Here is a 6,345-nt window from a genome sequence, read left to right as displayed (position 1 = left end):
AGGCCTGGAGGCAAGAGAGAACAGGGCCCCTGAGGAAAGTTCATTGCTCCTGGGATATAGAGAGTGGAGGGGGTTCAGGGGACAGATAAGATGGCACGTGTGAAGCACATACTACAGGAAGCGCTCGGGGGCCTGAGCGTTTCCCGTGCCTTATCTCACTGAATCCTCACGGCAACCCTCTAAAGTATGTGTTATTGTTTTGCCCTTTTACAGGTGGTTCAGAGAAGTGAGAAGTGGATGGTCATGATGTTTCTGTTGCCGTAAAGTCCAGCATCAAACACATGTAAGTTCAGGCACCAAGGAGGGGCTCGTGTTGTGTTTGTTGATTGAGTGAGTGAGTGACAGAATGAATAAACCAAGCACATATCTGGGGGTCCTAAAGTGGAGCTGGGCTAAACAGAAATGACTGTCCCATGGGGCCTGGAAATTGAGGCACAGCCACAACTGTCCTTGAGACAAGCAAGGAAGTGTCCCAGCACCCAGGTGTGCTTCACCTGCAGGGCCCTGGAAGTCCCGGCTTCTCTCATTCCTTCCTCCCCGCTAGATGAAGAACACGTCCCAAAGACCACCTACATCATCAGCTCGCTGTCCTGTCACATCATCGTGGAAGGATGTGGAATCGGGCTGGCACGATCCACTTCTCAAAGGCCATATCGTTGCAGGGGGGTCACCTGAGGATGCAGTGACCTACATTGTGCCTTTTGACGACATGGCCTTTGGCATCCTCAGTCACCCAGGAGGAGCTGGCAAAGCGCAGGTTCCCAGACCCCACCCCCGACTCTGGGGGCAGGATGCTCTAGCAGTCTGTAGGTTGTAGATTTTCACCATCTCCCCGGATGACTTTTAGGCTAATGTGTGGGAAATGACACCACGAACCAGCAAAACAGCCAGCCTTTTGGCGGGCAGCCTGCGTCTCACAGAGGTCCCAGCATGTCGTGGGATGGCTGCATCTGCTGAGATCTGACTCTGTGCCAGGATCCAGGCTGAACCCTCACTCAGGGATCCGCAGGACGTGCTCATTTTACAGATGAGGAAACTGAGGCCCAGTGCATTGAAGTACCTAGCCATCCGAGCACGATCTCTGGCTCAAAAAATGAGACCTCATTAAACACAGGTGCTGAAACCTGTTTGTGGCCTGAAGGAGGTAATTTGGTTGAGTTCACCTTGCTGGATGGTGAAATAGCCCAGCTTTTCCTCTTTTTTCCCCCAGGTCATTTACTCAAGAGAAAGTCCTGTGGAGGTTATTGGAATGAGCTTGGGGAGATGGTGTGAAGCCCAACTCCAAGGGAGGAATGGAAGAGTCAGAGGGCAGGTAGGTCAGAAAACTCCAGTGAGGAGCTGGAACAGGGACCCAGCAAGGCTGGCATCCTTTGTCGGGGAGGTGATTGTCTGGGACCTCCGGGCAAAGCCGTCTTGTACCCAAGAAGCAGAGTGATGGCAGTAAGCTTGTGTGTAAACACAGGATAGCTGCAAAGAATGAGCCCACTGGGTTGGGTCCAAGACCCAGAAATGCCTCCAGAAATCCTTGTCTGGCACCAGGCAGTGTGTTGAGAAGGATGCATTGGAGTGGCATTGAGGGCTTTGGGCTGGGGATCCAGAGAGCTGAGTGACTTCCGGTTTGTTCCCTTTGCTGTGTGAGCTTGAATCAACATCCGTCCCTCTCTGAGCCCGTGTTTCCCTGTATGATGTTGGGTTTGAACCAACTGCTCTCTAAGGGTCTTCTTGTTCTAGACTAAATCCTTAACCTCAGGGCCTGACACAGAATAGCTGCTCAGTAAATCTGCGTTGAATAAGTGGATGTGCTTCTCCTCCTCCTTTGTTGGAACCGAGGTTGGCGTGGTATTCCACTCCTTCTGCCCACTCCTTCCCCACACATACAGACCTTCAGTGGTCAAGTGCTTTCTCTAGCGCCTGTGTGCAGCCTGTTTGACCCTCTGTCCTCCAGGCCACACCATCTGGCTGAGTGCCCCAGCTTCTTACTGCCCCTCCCTCCCTCCCTCCCGCCACCTGCAGCTTGTCCCTTTTGACCCAGCCCCCTGCAGTGCAGCCAGCGGGGTCTCCCTAGGACGCAGTCAGAACCAGCACATCCCTCTTCCCAAACCCCAGCTGCCCACGGCCTGCCCACTGGCGCCTCTCCCCGGTGACCCCACATTTGGCCCCAAATCGCCTTTCAGTCTGGTGCCCACCATTCTCTCAAAGCCTGGCCCCTTGGAGCTTCACAGCTCACCTGAGGAAGCTGGGAAGAGCAGGGTAGGATGAGGCCACCTCACTGTGGGCCCACGTCTCCAGTAACTCGTGGCTCTGCGATTGACTGGTCCGCAGATACACGTACGGTGCCTCGGCAGCTCCGCCCGTGATGCAGGACACATCACAATGTTATAACTGATGACCCATGGGTGAGGGTGACGGGGCAGGTGCAGGGAGCACCAATGTTGGGCCCTTTTTTTTTTTTAAATATTTATTTATTTGGTTGCACCGGGTCTTAGTTGTGGCTCGCCGGTTCCTCAGTTGTGGCATGTGAACTCCCAGGCGCGGCATGCATACGGGATCTACTTCTCCGGCCAGGGACAGAACCTACCCCCCCCCCCCCCCGCCCTCCGCACTGGGAGCGCGAGTCTTAACCACTGCGCCACCAGGGAAGTCCCTAATGGGCCCTTTTGTGGTCAACCCGAAGACGACAGAGCGTAGATCTGCGGGCAGAGCAGCCAGTGGGGAGCTCAGCCCTGTTTGTTGCGGCTGCTTCACTGACGAGTTATGTGGCCGCGTGAATCACTCAGCCTCTCTTAACCTCAGTGTCCCCATCTGCACGTGGGGCTGGTGCGACTCACCCCTCTCGGGGTTGCTGGGAGGATTGCCCAAGATAATGGGCCTGAGGTATGCAGGTGCTTTGCCTGTGCTGGACTCTGTTGTGGGGCGTCACCACGGAGGGCTGGCCCCCGTCCAGAGCCCGTGATCTCTGAATCCTTCCGCTTTCAGCTTCTCCCCATAATGGCCTGCGTGGCGAGGCTGCGTTTCCGATTTTGGCTCGAGGCAAGCATCGATCTGGGGTGTGCTTTGTGAGGGTGGATGAGTGGACACCCAGCCACTCTCCAGATTGGATTTTGGCCTTTAAATGATTAATGTGTTTAGGCTGCAAATAGTACTGTATGTCCCAGTGCCTCCGGGATGCTTGGGGAAAAGTCCGGTCCCCCTCAGCACTTTGGAACAGGAGGCCCGAGGCCAGAATGTGGTTCTCTTTGCTAAATTTAGGGCTGGGCACTCCTTCGTGTCAATAGGACGCTGCAGTGTTGGAGGTGGGGCCTGTCCTCTCTTCTGTTCAGGTGCGTTTGTGGTTTTGTTTCCTTCTTGGTGGACTGGAAGGAAGCCTGGGTTAGGAATTGAGATGTGGACTTGGGTTTTCACAGTCTGTTCAACTGGTTGTGTGACTTCTCCAAGTTCTGTCTTCCCGCTTGCAGAATGGAGACATCAGTCTCGCCCTGGAAAAGCTCTTTGGGAACTAGGAAGCAAGCACAGGGCAGGCACTTCTGGGTTTGGTGGTAGACTCTGTGCACTGAGTAAAAATGGCATGGGGCCATCTACATCTACATGCTCTCATGCCCACAGAGGGGGCATAATGGGATGTCATTTAGCTCCGAGCTCATGCTTGTCCCTGAGCCCAGGGCAGAGCCTCTGGGTCTCAAAGATGCTCCCCTTCCTGTCTTCATCCCTTGGTACCCACAACAGGCCCAGCACATAGTAGGCGTTCAGAAAAATGGTCATTGGATAGATGAGGGCACTGCTGCGGTGGTGAAGGCTGATTACCCACCCATCCCCACGAGGAAAATGCACTGCGTGAAAACATCCCAAATACACCAAATCTTGCCTGTAGGCGCCCCCCGTCCTGTGATCCTCTGAGGGCAGGGACAGTGGTGCGGAATTCCATTCTATTCATTTAATTTAGATGCTCACCCTAGCTCTACCCACAGAAACATCCATTAGAGCGAGCAATGCCTGGAAGGTCTTTGTATGAGGACAGAGCTGACAGGTGTGGACTGGTAGGAACACGGTGCCCTTGCCACCTCCAGGGCTGCAACTGTCACCTCAAAATCTTGGAACAACCAGACCCCTGCGTTCAGGGTCTTTCCCTCTAGTCTGGCTCACTGGTTTGCAAACTTGACTGGACCTAAGAGTAACCCACACGGAGTTCTGCTTTCTAGACCATTGCAACAGTTAGGATTATCCAAGGACAGTTGGAGACTGGGTCACACGCCCATCCCAGGCCCCGTCTCCCCTGCCACTGCGTTAGGCACGATTCTGCTGTGTACACACCCTTTGATCACTGCTGTAACCTTGGCACCTGGCGCCATGCCTGACATGTATCATGTACGATAACTGCCCAATAAATGTTGCTTGGTTTACCTGGTATATTAATTAATGAAGCAGAAGAACCTCTGACATCTCAGTGGCTTCATATTAAAAAGGTGTATTTCTTGCTCATGCAAAGTCTCTTCCCCATCTGGTGACTCTGGGACCTCGTGGTTCTGTCATCTCCACTGTGGCCCCACAAGTGTCCTGTGGCACAGAGGGAAGAGGAGGGGAGCAGAGCGTCAGCTTTTCTCTCTTTCAGCCCAGAAATGCGTATATCCCCGTGGCTCGTCTGCCAGGGCTGGTCGCACAGCCCCAAGTCAATGGCAAGGAGGGCGGGCAAATGGAGGGAGCCCCCTGGGCTCTTAGGAGCCTCCCCACTGCTGCACCACAGCCGAGACTCCACCCGCAGATGGCCCTTTATGGTCCAGCTCAGGCTCACCGGGCAGCTGAGCGTGCCTGGCACCGTCCGAGGCTTTGGCGGCTCCTCCCTCACACCCTCCTCCAGCACCGCAGGGACGGAGAAATGAGTAACTCCACTCGGCAGGTGAGGAAACTGTGGCTCAGTGTGGTTGACCACTTGTCCAAGGTCACACGGCCACCAAGGAGCAAAACCAGGACTCAAACACAGATGTGTTTCTTAACTCCAACCCCAGTGCTTTCTCCACCTTGGTCCAGATGTCCTGTGGGCACAAGCGTCCCGGGGATTCAAGGCAAAGAAGGGATGAAACCTGAGACTCTTCGGGAACATGGGTCGGGAGAGACGGGGGGAGGGCCAGATGGGGGTGGGCAGCGGCCAGAGGACTACGTGTACCGCCAGCTTCACATCGTGTTGTCCGGGAACGAGGCCCAGGACTGGGGAAAACAGCTCCTTGCACGATGAGAGGTGAAGAAAGGAGGTGCCTTACAAATGTGACTCAATGTACTGGACGCTCCGGAGAGTCGTTTAGATTTGGCCTCATCTTTGAGCAATGAGGACTGTCTCCGAATGCCCTCAGGTTTTGTATTGAAAGGAACATTTCCTCCACCCCACAGAGAACTTGTTATGCAGAGGGATTTTTTTCCCCCATCAACTTCTTTTTTGGTCTAGTTGAATGCCAGAGGGGATAATAAATATATACAGTAGGAAGCAAAACAAAAAAAAAAAAGAGAGAGGGGAGGCCTCACTTTTCAACAAACTACCTTCAACAAGTACGTTCAGACTTGTTGACAGGTCTTTCTCTGCTCCGCACAAACCTTTAAGAGGCTCTGTTCTGAAAACAATAACGACAGTTTGGAGACATGGAGCAATGGAGTCGGGGAAGGGATGATCCATTTTTATCTGGGGGAGCCCTGTCCGTAGTCCCGATCACATCCTCTCTTCTGGTGGGTGTTAGCCTTGGTCAACAGCCGCCCTGCCCAGGCCTGTCTGGAAGCCTGGGGAGTCAGCTCTGTTAAGCAGCTCTGCTGAGTGACTCAAGGAAGACCATTCGGTCACCAGGCAGCTCTGACTGTGAGAACGTTCACCTTCCTACTGACTCCACATCTGCCTCCCTGGCCCTAGACTTACACCCCCTAGTTCTGCCCCGTTCGTCTTTCCCGGGACAATCTACAGGGGCACCTGTTTGATCAAATTTCTCACTTAGTGTATATAAAGTAGGTCGTTGATGTGGTTCGCAGAACCTGAAGCCTTGAACATCAAGACTTTTCAGGTTGTGTTACATCAGGTCGTAGGTGGCAGCCATCGCCAGGGAAGTGTGGAAGCCCGGAGGACAGGACTTAGGTCCTGCAGCCACACACGTGGCCTCGGTGTGCATGTGTGCTGGTTGTGGAGGGGGCGTGGAGTGGCAGAAGCTCTCCCAGAAATGCATCGCTCTCACTCTGATCATGTCGTAGCCTGCTTAAGCCCACCCACCGCTCCTGACACCCTCGGGATGGAATCCAGCCATCCTCATGGGACTTCTGAGGCCTCTCCTGAGGGGAAATGGTGCTTCATCTCCCGTTATACAAGCTCCCACTTCA

The sequence above is a fragment of the Tursiops truncatus genome, chromosome 10 (assembly GCF_011762595.2).
Source record: "Tursiops truncatus isolate mTurTru1 chromosome 10, mTurTru1.mat.Y, whole genome shotgun sequence".
Taxonomy (NCBI): Eukaryota; Metazoa; Chordata; class Mammalia; order Artiodactyla; family Delphinidae; genus Tursiops; species Tursiops truncatus.
This window is presented reverse-complemented; position numbering follows the sequence as displayed.